Below are 12,752 nucleotides of genomic sequence, written 5' to 3' on the forward strand. Positions count from 1 at the left end.
ATCGGATCATGCGGGCCGTCCGCAAGGGTCCTCCTGCACGTCAGTCAGCACAAGTTCACCTACAGCCCGGAAAGTTGCCTCAAAGCCCGCACGTGCACGCGTGAAGACGGTCATCTACTTTACAGTAGAAGGAGAAAGAGGGAAAAAATGAAGCAAGTTTACTCACCGAAAACTTTCCAGCACCGCATTAGTCAAATTCACATGGAGTCCCGGTGAGCTTCAGCTTCCATTTCTGCCCCCCTCCCACCCACTCTCCACCTCCGGTCCGGAGTACAGTCCAGCCGCAGCGGTTCCTACGTCCCACCGCTCCCACGCTTCCCGTTTTCTCCCGTTTGATCCGCGCGGCGGAGACTTTTATTATCCGCTACTGGGTCTGCTCTGTATCCGAGGCCCGAGAGTATGCCTGGCTCTGCCTCTCAGGCTGCTGCGGAGTTATGGGGCGGCATTGTGAGAGTGTGACGTCAGGCCACTTTCACAAACTTTTTTTTTTTTTTTTTTTTTTTGGAACCAGTCACAGCAGCATGTATTTACTGGTGTTTTCAGCTGCCAGTCCTCCCCGCTGCAATTTGTGACCCAGTTTAAACACCTGCAGCTGAGCTTCTTCCACAACCTTGCACCTTCTCATCTGCTAAACAACAATACTTTTGCTCCTTCATTTTTTTCCTAATATTTTTTCCTAATATTGAAAGCTATTGATATTTTTTAAACAATTGATTGGTCTCAATTGCTTTCAGGAGAAGATATTTCAAATTCTAAGTTGGAAAAAAACAGACTTTAACGCCCTAATGTTGAAACATCGAAACCGTAGAGTCACCAATCCCAACGCGAAAAATTCAAAATGGCTCCCGCTCATTTAACACATAGTTAGTGCAGCAGTAATAAACAGGCTTATTTGCAATGCTTTTCGGAGAAAGAATAGTTTTATTAGTCACAAACTTAATAATACACAACATATGTCAATGAGCACATTCCTGTACAGCCTGAACATATAAAACATAGAAAAATACGTGCTTATTAGATAGTTTTGCTAATAGCAATTAGCCTGGTCGCTTAGCCAATCCCTGGTTTACAGATTTAAGAGTTTTTATCCACAGAATAATAAATTAAAATGTGTGTATTTTAAAAAGTTTGATTTGCTTTTTAGATTTAAAAAGTAAAGTAAAACTAGTGGAAAACACAAACAAAAAACTGGCCCATCTTTTGACAACTTCTATAATTTAACTTGCATTAACAAAAGGTTCACCCTGTGACCTCAATGCTGATGTATGGTAGGGATGAACATTTCACATTTTCAAAACTTGTTTGTTTTGTAAATTTTTGTTAAATAAAGAATGACATTTGAAAATGAAAATAAATGTAACACTTTTCCATGTCCAAACCTATTTGTCTTTAGTTTATGTTTGTTTTGACCTGAAATCAAATTTGGGGTGTTACATAATTCCACAAAAGATAGAGAAAACAGCCTATGTTTTCAATAAATATTTTATGTTTCAAAATATTTTATTTTTATTATTATTGTTATTCGTTTCTTATGAGAAAATTAATACAAAAAAGTATACAAATCCAAAAGCAAGCAACTTCCAAAATATTTAAAAAGACATTTAGATTTTTGGGGTCTTAAGAAGATTGTGTGTGTGTTTTTTTTTTGTTTGTTTGTTTTGTTTTTGTTTTTTGTTTGTTTTTTGGAGGGGATTCTAATAATTTATTATTCTCAGATATATTATCTAATTAATGTCTTCTTAAAGGCTGTTCTAACAAAACTGTTAAAACGTGACTGCTAAAACATGTTAAAACAAAACTAGTTTGTTTAGTTTTTTTATCCATCATATTTGTTATAACTCCCCTTCCCTCCCCCCCACAACAAAACAAATTGAATGCACACAGGCCTCGGCTAAATTTAAGTAAATACAACTGAAAGTTTTAGTTTTCTTTATTATTTTCTGGCACTCTGCAACTAAATTATAAATTATACTAAATCATGTAAGCAGTATAATTTACAAGAAGAAACGTTTGTAGTAGTTAATTTTGTAATTAAATTATTTTATTCAAGCAATTTTACTCTATAATTTTATTACTTTAAAAAATGAGCTTATGACTTTATAGTTATTTTTATTGTATTTTATTATAATATCAACAATATATTATTATTATTATTATTATTATTATTATTATTATTATTATTATTATTATTATTATTATTATTATTATTAACTAAAAACAACATGGTGTTTCCGTCCCCTGTGTTCCAGCAGAGGTGGTCTCTCCCGCCTCATATAAGGGCTATATGATTTTCGGGTTTGTGGGGGTGAGGGTCAGCGGAGGGAAGGTGAGGGAGGGGAGGAGAGGGGTGAAAGGATTACTTCCAGGGCACATCAGCTCGTTTCCTCACCGACAGCGACCCCCACACATTCTCTCAGCCATGCACACCTCTGCCCCCCCGCACCTCCGATCCCGTAGGGCGAATATGTTTATGCGGAGACAGAACAGGGAGGTGGGAACAGCGGGAAGCTTCAGTCAGGCTGCATTCAAGTTCTGCTCAAATTTAAAAATAAGAATTTCTTTAAAAAATCCCGAGTTATTTTATTTTTATCATTGTATATCGTCTTTGTAAATAAATGTTCTGTTAAGAATTTTTTTTATTTTTTATCTCAGGTTTTAATTTATTTGCATTCTTAAGTAAAAATGGTTTGAATCTTCATGGATCCTGGTTTTATGTTGCTTTTGTCCTTAAATAAACTTGACTTTAAATATGCAATTTCTCAGGTGGTTCACCTTGAAATATAAAACGCCTACAAATGACGCAAACATTCACTCATAACTTTGCATCACACACGTTTTCCGAAAGTCGCTCAAACTTAAAATGCAGATTTCCGACCGCACACGAACGCAACAGAGCGGGGTTGTATGGCTGTTGTTCTGTGTAGAGACCAGCGGTTTACCTGGGAGAACATAGACAGACCCCAGGTTCTACCTTTTGTTTGTAACTCCCAAACCGGAGGGAAAATGGAGAGAAAACATTAAACTTTTTTTTTTTTCATGTTTTTTCGTCAATCTTCTGTTTTGGAGCCACCTGAAGCGGCTGTCTTATTTGTGGACATCGGCATGCAGAAAACCCGCAATTTGTTTTGACTTTTAAATGGTCACGTGTCAGGTAACGTTTTTGTTTCACCGCAGGCCAAGAAATGATAACTAATAGTTAAAAGTAAGTGGGAAAAGTTTGGTTTTAAGATGTTTTCCTCCGGGGGGAAAAATACGTCATTAAAAGGATGAAAAATACATTCAAATAAGACAGAGATGTTCTAGATTTATTGAATTGTATTTTATTTTAATTTCAGGACTCATACATATTTCAGCATTATTTGTTTGTCTTTAGATAACTGTCAATTAAAAATCTGCCTTATAGTAAAGAAATAAAGGAAGTAAGGGAGAAAGAAACAAAAAAAGAAAGCAACAAAGGGAGATAGAAATCTCTCCTTGATTGCAGTAGTTTTTAAAATTTGAAAATAAATTAACTTGACCCCTAATTTATTTTCATTTGTTAATTTTCTTTCAGTTATTTGGACAACAGAAAATAGGAAAATGACCAACCACTCATCAAGCAGAAAATGTGATAAAATGCTTGAAGCTGATTGTACTCACCTTTTGTTCTGCTTGTTCCACATCACTGCATATCGAGTATAGGCTGCAGGTCTATTTCATATAGTACCTCAGATAATCACATAAACAAATGAAGAACAAAACAGTTAAAATTTAGATCTTGGTTTAGTGTGAATATACCTTTGTTCAATAGTATTTTAAAGATAAATTATCCTCAAGATAAACAATATATTGATAATAAGATGACATCAAATGTTTGAAGACATCTAACTTGAGGCCTGCTCAATAGTTTAGATAATAATAAATGAAGTTAGTTCTTGTTCAATTTGATCAGTCCTCCTAATAAGTTATTATCTCATTAATATGTCTTCATGTATCCTGAAAATATTCTGGGTTTTTTTTTATGTTCAGCCAAATTGTCATCTTATGAAGAGATATTTTCCGCACCACAGTAACAGTTCTAGTCTAGACAGAATTATTTAATTTAAAAAAGAAAAAGTTGAGAGACGTACTAGAAAACAGACAGAAGGATTCTGATGTTTTATGTCTTAAAAAAAACAAAAAACTTTATGATTATAACCTGAACAACTTAAAGCAATTTGACACACTGAAAACTCAGGTTCCATTTTTGTCTCGAAAGAAACTCTCAAACTGGTTGATCTTTATTATTATTATTATTATTATTATTATTATTATTATTATTATTATTATTATTATTATTATTATTATTATTTCAGTTGTGCTATTTCTGTCTCAATTAGCTAACGGTTAAAAACAAGTGCTTTGAACAGAAGGTCTGTGCTGTTTTCAGTGCAGAAATTTGGAACTAGCTGTAAATCCTGACTGGTCCTGTATGAGAATAATGATCAGTTTGATTGCAAAAAAAAAAAGAAAAAAGTAACAACTAATTGATTTTTTAAAAATGTCTTCCTCATCTGTGGTAATGAATCATAATTTGGCATTTTTCATGAATATATCTGACTGGATTGATGTCAGAGAGCACCTCTGGTGTTTCCCTACATTTTGGGGGACATGTGCTCAAGTCTGTTAGATATAATAATAATAATAATAATAATAATAATAATAATAATAATAATAATAATAATAATAATAATAATTACAATTTCAGAAGGGCACATTTTTGTCTGGAGGAAAAGGGGGAAGACGCTCTAGCACCACCTAGTGTCTGTCTGTGCCTGACCCTGCTGACTGAAGTTACCCTGGGTTCAGACATCACCTAGCTGGTTGTTAAACGCTCTGAATGAACAGAGTGGTGGAAACGTAATGATGTCCACACCAGAGTCCAGAACTACGTCATCTGGCAGCAAACTCTGGGGGCTCACCTGAAGAGGGCGCTATGAATGCTGAAACTGAATCCAAAGGTGATTCTGCAAAGGAAGGAAGGTGAGAAGAAATGCCGAATAAGAATGGAAGGAAGGAAGGAAAGAGGGAGAGAAGGAAGTGTGAGAGAGAAGTTGGGTTGTGTGTTCCACTGATGTTTTTTTTCCCTCCAGTCGTCTCCCTAGTCTCTCTAGCCGTCTTTAGTCTTGCTCTCCTTGCAGCTCCAGCGATGCCACAGCCCTAAACGGAAGATGAACATAAACGGATAAAGAGAGGGACTGATGGCTTAAAGATGGATGACGTGAAACCATTTCCAGCACTGAGACGGAGAGACCTCTTTGATGAGCCCGTTGTTTATGTGGATGGCGGCGCGGCTGGTTGGTGTTCCAGTCGCAGCTCGGTGGTCTGAGTGATTCTTAACTACATAGCCCAATGCCACATCCCCACTTCCTTTCTCCGTGTCTTTCGTGTCCCCAAACCTTCCCGGAAAAGTTCTCAGATGCACAAACATCCCAAACGCAGGAGCGGCAGCCATGTTTCTGCATATTTCATCTCCCGTACGCCTCATCATGGTCTGATTGGAGCCACAGTGACAAACAGGAAGCCCCTCTCTTTTCAGAGGCTCTGATGAGGAGACAAAATGAAACTAAACGAAGCATCAGGCGTGGAGCAACTCTGCCATGTCAGTTCATCTCTACTTCAGGTTCAGCAACATCAAACATCACTCTGATTGTCAAACACAACATAATCATCTAGAGCACAATAGCAATTAGTAAGAGGGACAGTTTGTTCACATCTGGAGTGCATTTCCTCACCACCAGATTGCCCAGCAGTCCCGTCTTTCTGTTTCTGTGGCGGTGGAAGTAACCATGTGTATGTTTTTATGGGCTTTGTTTAAAGCAGACGGGCGGTTTACATTAGCAGAGATGCGGGCGATAAACAGATTGGAAGAGAAACTGTCAGGACACAAAGAGAGATGTAGCATCTTTCTGTCCTGCTGCACCGACGACCTGTCTGGATTCAAACAGGTTACAAAGTGACTCTTAATTTCATCATTACATCATTAATTACGTGGTTGGACCCTGTGTTATGTTCTGAACAGCTTTCATTCTTCAAGGCATACACTTAACAAGGTGTCGGAGACATTCCTCAGAGATTTCTCCTTCAGCTGAAAGAGAGGTAACGTTTTTCTAATCTGTCTCAAGGTTTGGCCTTCATGTGTGCAGAGATGGTGTCCTACATAATGTGGTTGTAATGCACGGTTATTGTGACTTTTGGTAATCCTCAGAAACGCTCAGCAAATTGTCCACCAACCAGCTCACACAAAGTTCCTAGAAGATGTTGTCTTTGTTTTTATGTAAAGAGGCAGCATAACATCAACTTTTTTGAGCTGTACATTGTCTTATAATGTTATTCCTTCATCAAAAAAATATCAGCAGTGTTGCCTTGATTCTCTGAATCATGTTTGAGAAATCCCTTAATCTCCAATGGCAGCTGTGCAAAAAAAAGAAAGCCTGGTGGGACCAGGTTGATGCTCCTCAGAGCAACAGTTTCCAAGCTTCTGAGCTTCTGTCTCACAGAGCAGCCCTGCCCCCTCTCAGCTCCTTCAGACTAGCCAGGAACAATTAGCAAACACCTGGGGGAACTGCATGTCTGCTGAGTTCACTGTGTGAGCTACTTCTTAGTACAATGTTTGTAAAAAATGTCAAAGGGTTAGTAGAGGAGCTACTTCCTGAAGGCAGAGTTTCAGAAAGAGAAAGAGTTTGTAAAAAGCCAAAGCCCCATTTTCAAGGTGTTAAATTACAAAGTAAATTTTCTTTTAAGTCATATTGGATTTACACAGCATTTTTAGGCTTGATTGTGCTATAAAATAGCATTACCAGCATTAATACATAATTTTACCCTGTGGATGTGGTGGGAAGAAGGAACTGTGAATTGTGGGTGATTTGCCACAGGATGTTTTAAACCACCTGGCTTTATATGAGAATAGAACAGAAACATACTTTATTGTCCCACTTTGGAGAAGTTCAGATGCACCAGCAGTGTGTTAAAGGTAAATAGAAGCATACATATTCAGATTAAGGAAAGAAATTTAAAAATCAGAAAAGTAAGAACAGACTGTACACTAAGGGCAAATTTACAACATAAGAAAAATAATACTGTAAAAAGAATAGCATACAATGTCAAATAAAATGTGCAAGTGAGTCAGTGGCATTCCCTGAACATTTTCACAGAGATTAGGCTGGTAAAGACTAGAATTTTTTTTATCAATATTAAGAAATTATTGACTTAAATAGCTCCTATATCTTGCAGTAAAGTTACTCGCAAGTTAGTTTTGTCTTATTTTAATTATGCTAAGATATTTGCACCAGAAACTAGACTAAAAATAATTTTACAAATTGTGTTTTGCAGTGTACGACGTTAGAATTAAAAATGCAAGTTAACAATATTTATAATATATTAGCTGATTACTATTGCACTCCAAATGACAGCAGGGATGTTATTTGAAATGAAGTAGTTATAAAGTCTCACAGCTGCTGGAGGGGAAGGGTCTGTGATGACGCTCCTTTGAGCACCCTGGATGCAGCAGTCCATTTCTGGGGGAGGAGGGATGACTGTATGGTTTATAAGACATTCAGATATGATGAGTTATAAAATGGATTTTTGCAACATTTGATCAAACAGTTTGGCAGTAATGGCGTTTCAGATGGAAAGCCTCTCTGCTGTGAGTCGATTAGGTTTTCCACATAAATATCAATCTAACTTCTATGTTTTTATTCTGTCTGTTGATAAGATACTGACTGCTCAGAATCCTCCCACCAACCATATCAGTGAGACTCAAACAGAAATGTTTCAGGACATGTGACCGCTGCTCAGATGACGCTTGACTTTAAGGTCTCCTTTCCTCTGACCGTGATGTAACCCCCGGGCAGCTGGCCTGTGATAAACCCTGTGTAGATGCAGGGGGGATGGGGGGGCGGGGGGGGGTCTATCTGAGCTGAATTTTCTGGAGTTTTCTGTGACGAGGTGAGGGTATCGCACTAAAGACAGCTGATGTGAGCAGCCTGCAGCAGGTTGATAAGGTGAAGGGTGGAGCCGAGTCCGGTCTGGTGAAACAGCAGAGTCATGAAGTAACGCCACAGGGGGATGAGGAGAGGGGGGGCTAAAAATAACAGCAGACAGCAGACATGACTCTGCCTCTTGTGGTCACCTTTTGAACAGATTGAAACTGGAACAGTTAAGGATTCTGGGATGATGACGTTGATGATTTACAGTTGCTTTCATATGAAATTGCAATAAAACCCATTTATGATTGTGGTAATAATGTGACTCACATTACGGTAAAAAGGTTGTCAAAGCGCTTGACAACCTTTTTAATAGAGGAGTGATGTTGTGATGATTTCCTGGACGTGGAGTTTCAGAATGAGCAGGAGTTTTTAAAAGAGACAGAGGGCCAAGTTCAAGTTGTAAAATTACAAAGTCAAAGTTCTCTTATGTCATATTTGATACATATGTAGTTTATTTTTTTTATAACAACAGAAGGTAACTTGATTGTGTTATAATATGACATTATGTGCCTGGAAAATACATAATTCTGCCCCTTTAATAATACACAGGAGTGGCTGTTAGAGGTAGAAATTAGGTGAGATTTCAGGACAGAAAATAACAACAAACTGTAAAGTTAGGTAGGAATTTAAATTAGCTCCACTGAATCCATAAAGGCTATCTTTGATCATTCTACGCTTCATCTGTTGGTCAGATGAACCATTATTACACAGTTTGATTGTATTTTTACATGTATTTCATACCTGCTGATATTGTGCAGGTTATGAACTGTTGAATCTGGCAGATATGTTTTTGACTTGAGCTAGAAGATATTATTTGTTGTGAAAGTAACTTATTAACTGAGTAATCATATCAGTTAGCTTGAATTTAATGCCAACATTGGCGACAAGGTACAATTTAAACATTTGAATTGGTCATTAAAATGATAAGGAAGCGCTTCACTTCCAAGAACTGGGAATTAATTTAGAAGCATTATCTTGTTTAAATGAGAAAAGGTTCTTGTTTTAACGAGATTTTAAAAATTTGTTGTAACAAGAAAGTTTCTTGTTTTTTAACAGGCTTGCGTCTTGATATTACAAGTTTTTCCCGTTGTAATAACAGTATCTTGTTCAAACGAGATTCGAAACTCATTGAAACGAGAAGTTTCTTATTTATAACAATTTGAGAATAACTCATTATAAAAAGAAAATGTCTCGTTTCAGCAATATACGTTCTTGTTGGAACAAGAAAACTTCTCACTTTTAAGACTAGGTTTCTTGTTTTAATGAGATAGAAAATTCATCTTCTTGCAACAACAACCTTTACACTTTAGGAGCTTTTGAATCTCATTTTAAGAAGAAATTTAATCATTGAAACAAGCTACTGCTCATGAATCTATTTCCAAGCTCTGGCACTACTTCGGTAGAATTTAATTAATTTGCTTCATGGCTTTTTATGTAATTTGACGCATAATTAAAAACACTGATCAAAATCTAGCAATTTCAAATATATGCAAATTGTTAGTCAGTTGCAAAGCTAAATATGTGCAAGTTTGGTGTGGAACAATTTTTTATGACAAAAACGGTTTAATCCAGGTGTGTCCAAACTTTTTGACGTGTGCCAAAATTGTTGTGTAAAAACGAAAAAATATATATATCATATATATATATATAGTCAAAGTAATAATTACTAATACTAATTATAGTAATAATTACTATACTGAAAGTCAGTAATAATTTGTTCATTTGCACCTCTGCTATAAATTTGTGTCAGTCTTGAACTGCAGTTGGAGCCACAGAACTCAATCCAAGAACCACAAGTGGACCCCGAGCCACACTTTGGACCCCTCTGGTTTCATTTGTAAAAAGCCCTTCAGTTGGTCTTCTCTTCAATACACAAATTATCTTTTAAAAAAATCCTTAAAATTTGGTGTTTGAATTCATTTTTGTGATTATTTTCAAGAAAGCTCATCTCTTCTTGCTCTGTCATTTAAGCTTCAGAAACTCAATTTTTGTACCAAAAATCAGAAAAGGACATAGTATGTTTTTTTGGGGGGGGGTTTTCTGATGAAAGTATGAAATGACAGTGTTGAGTTTAACCGAAAGCCAGCTTGTCAGTCACCACACAGAAAGGTTTCGGCTGGCTTGTTACAGGCCACTGTGAGGGCCTGTTACCCTGCACCAACAGCAACCAGGTTAACACTCACAGCAGAAAACCAGGGGCAGCAGAAGTGATATACTTGTGTGTGTGTGTGTGTGTGTGTGTGTGTGTGTGTGTGTGCGTGCGTGCGTGCGTGCGTGTGCACATTTCCTAATGAGCTGCAAACGTCTTCCTCTGCTGCCACACAAGGTGAGGTGTTGCGTATGAGGAACTTAAAGCGTCAAAAAGGGAAATGAAATTGTCAGAACACCAAGCAGTGAGTCAAGAGACGCAGAAACGGATACTGTAGGAGAACATTTTCCGCCTTTAATTTAATTGTTTCTATCCAGAAAAAAAAAAAAAAACAAACAAAAAAAAACAAAGAAACATACCGGCCTGAAAGAAAGCGTCTCTCATGCCGACTCTCTTTTGCATACTGGGGTTGTGAGTTGTGGTTCGCTGCATTGTTATCATTGCTGTCATCGCTAACAATGAAAAACAGTGTGTGTTCAGGCGATGGGGGAGGAGCAGACACACACACACACACACAACGACACAGGAAAAGAAGGAAAGAGCAGCCAGCTGTCGGGCGTCAGAGAAAAAAAGAAGAGTGAAAAAAAAATGTGTGTGATTGAGTACAAAAGGAGAGTATGTTGGAGTGAACTGGCTGAGCTGGAGGATGTAGAGGGATTAGGAAAAGTCTGTAGGACTCTAAAGGAAAATGCTACTCTTCGTTGTTTCACCTCCTGTTGTTATAAGTTTGTGACATCTTAACAAGATGTCTCTTCTCCTCTCTGATTCGGAGTAAATTACCAGCAACAAATTGTGTGTAGATCACAGGGCTTGTGTTGCCCAGCCTCTCAGCAGCGGATAATGAGCTCCTTAATGTGACATATTTAACCAATTATCAGTTGGTTCAAGACAAACATGGCAGGCTGGCAGAGAGTCCACACGTCTGAAATCAAAGTTTCACGACCGCACCCCTTAAGGCCATATGTTGCCATGCCTTCCCCGCTCCATGAGTCTGGCCATGTTGAGCACACATGTGAAGATCTATTGATGACCAAATAATGACAGCGTTCTGGAAGTACTGCCCTTCAGCCCACTCAAGTCCTTGTCGCTCAACTGATCGACTCCATCTGATTCTGGAGAGGAATCTGGTTTGACGAAATCAGATGCATTTTCTTCTTTTCTTTCTCACTATTGAACCTTTTGCTGAAATCAGAAGATGAGGATAGAAAACTTCAGAGGTTTATTGTGTTCATCGTACATAATCAGTCTCAAACATCCCTCACTTATACCCACTTATCCTTGCAGGTATAGTGCTTACCTCCAGCAGTCATTGGGCTAGATAGGTCGGCAGTCCATCAACACACTTTCACACCCAGAGACAAGTTAGAGAGTCCAGTTACCCAACAGTCATGTTTTTGGACAGTGAAGGGAAGTGAAGGTACCCAGAGAGAACCCACATATCCACAGGGAGAACATGCAAAACCATGCAGGATTTGTACACAGGATGTTCTTCCAGCTAGTGCAGCTCGATAAATTAAAGGAAAATAAACGTGCTTGACGGAAGCACTGCAATTTCGGAAAGAATTATGATTTTCAACAAAAGCTGTTATGCTAGGAAGAGATGGTTTTTCAGCACTTTTTTCATATCGTACCAGTCACGTGAAGACGCCAAAGAAGACAACAGGAAGTTTATACTTTTCAGGCCCTTTTATATGGAATAGATTTTAGCACCTTTGGATGTCCACATAGGCTAGGTGGTCTTAATCATTGATATTTTAGGCTTCTGCTTGTGTTGCATGTCTGAAGGGGTAGAGGTTATTGATCACTACTACAAAGACAACTTGGAAGAGAAAATAAACTAAAATGCTTTCTATGTCTTCAATATCGATCCACCAGGCCTGATTTGACCAATATAAAACAAAATTAGTTTTGACCATTGCCCTCAGTCCAGCTGAATAAAACAACAGCCACAAATATATTAACAAAACATCAACTTTTAGAATGCTTTTCTTTCTCACTTTTATTCTCTATTAAATAATTGTTGCATTTGTTTAGCATAAATGCTATGCTAGCTCCAGGAGAAGGCAGCTTGATAAATTTGACTAGCAGCCAGGAGGATGACAATACGTAAATGAACGTTTAAATAAATTATATTAAGTTGTGTTTTATCACAATGATTAATGAATAGATTTGATAAGAAAAGCTGCTGAAAACATTCTGATTTAAAAAATGTATTAGATTCAATTTCTGTATTTTTGTTATTTTCCCCCCTCTCACTTTGCTAGTTTTCTGAAGCCCCCCTAGCGCCCTCTAGTGCCGTGGCACTCACTTTAAAAACCTCTGCTTCACATAGTAATCTTTTCTAATTTCTATCTCTTAACTTTGCGAATGTATCTGCAATTCTAGATACATATGTAAGTAGTATATATATATATATATATACTACTTACATAAATTATTGTGGTGATATTTATTGTTCATTTAAATGCATCAAATACAATAGAATGTGAATTGGTTCATTCTAATCTTAAAAGTCTTTTTTTTCATTAGCTGTAAACAGAAAATAATCATAAAGCTGTGAGTAAATGTCACTGACACTGGAGGAAAAGTCAAATCCA

General features: G+C 37.4%; 1 protein-coding gene across 2 annotated transcripts in view; it reads right to left on the reverse strand.

Annotated features, from left to right (window-relative positions):
- Positions 1 to 1,198, reverse strand: part of plagl2 (pleiomorphic adenoma gene-like 2) — a 59,609-nt gene extending 58,411 nt beyond the window's left edge. For both annotated transcript variants that reach the window (XM_008412852.3, XM_008412851.3), the window contains exon 1: positions 167 to 1,198. The gene's annotated coding sequence lies outside the window, so the exon portion shown is untranslated. The remainder of the gene's footprint in view (positions 1 to 166) is intronic.
- Positions 1,199 to 12,752: the final 11,554 nt, after the last annotated feature.

Source organism: Poecilia reticulata, chromosome 7 (genome assembly GCF_904066995.2).
Source record: "Poecilia reticulata chromosome 7, P_reticulata-male-v2, whole genome shotgun sequence".
Classification (NCBI taxonomy): Eukaryota; Metazoa; Chordata; class Actinopteri; order Cyprinodontiformes; family Poeciliidae; genus Poecilia; species Poecilia reticulata.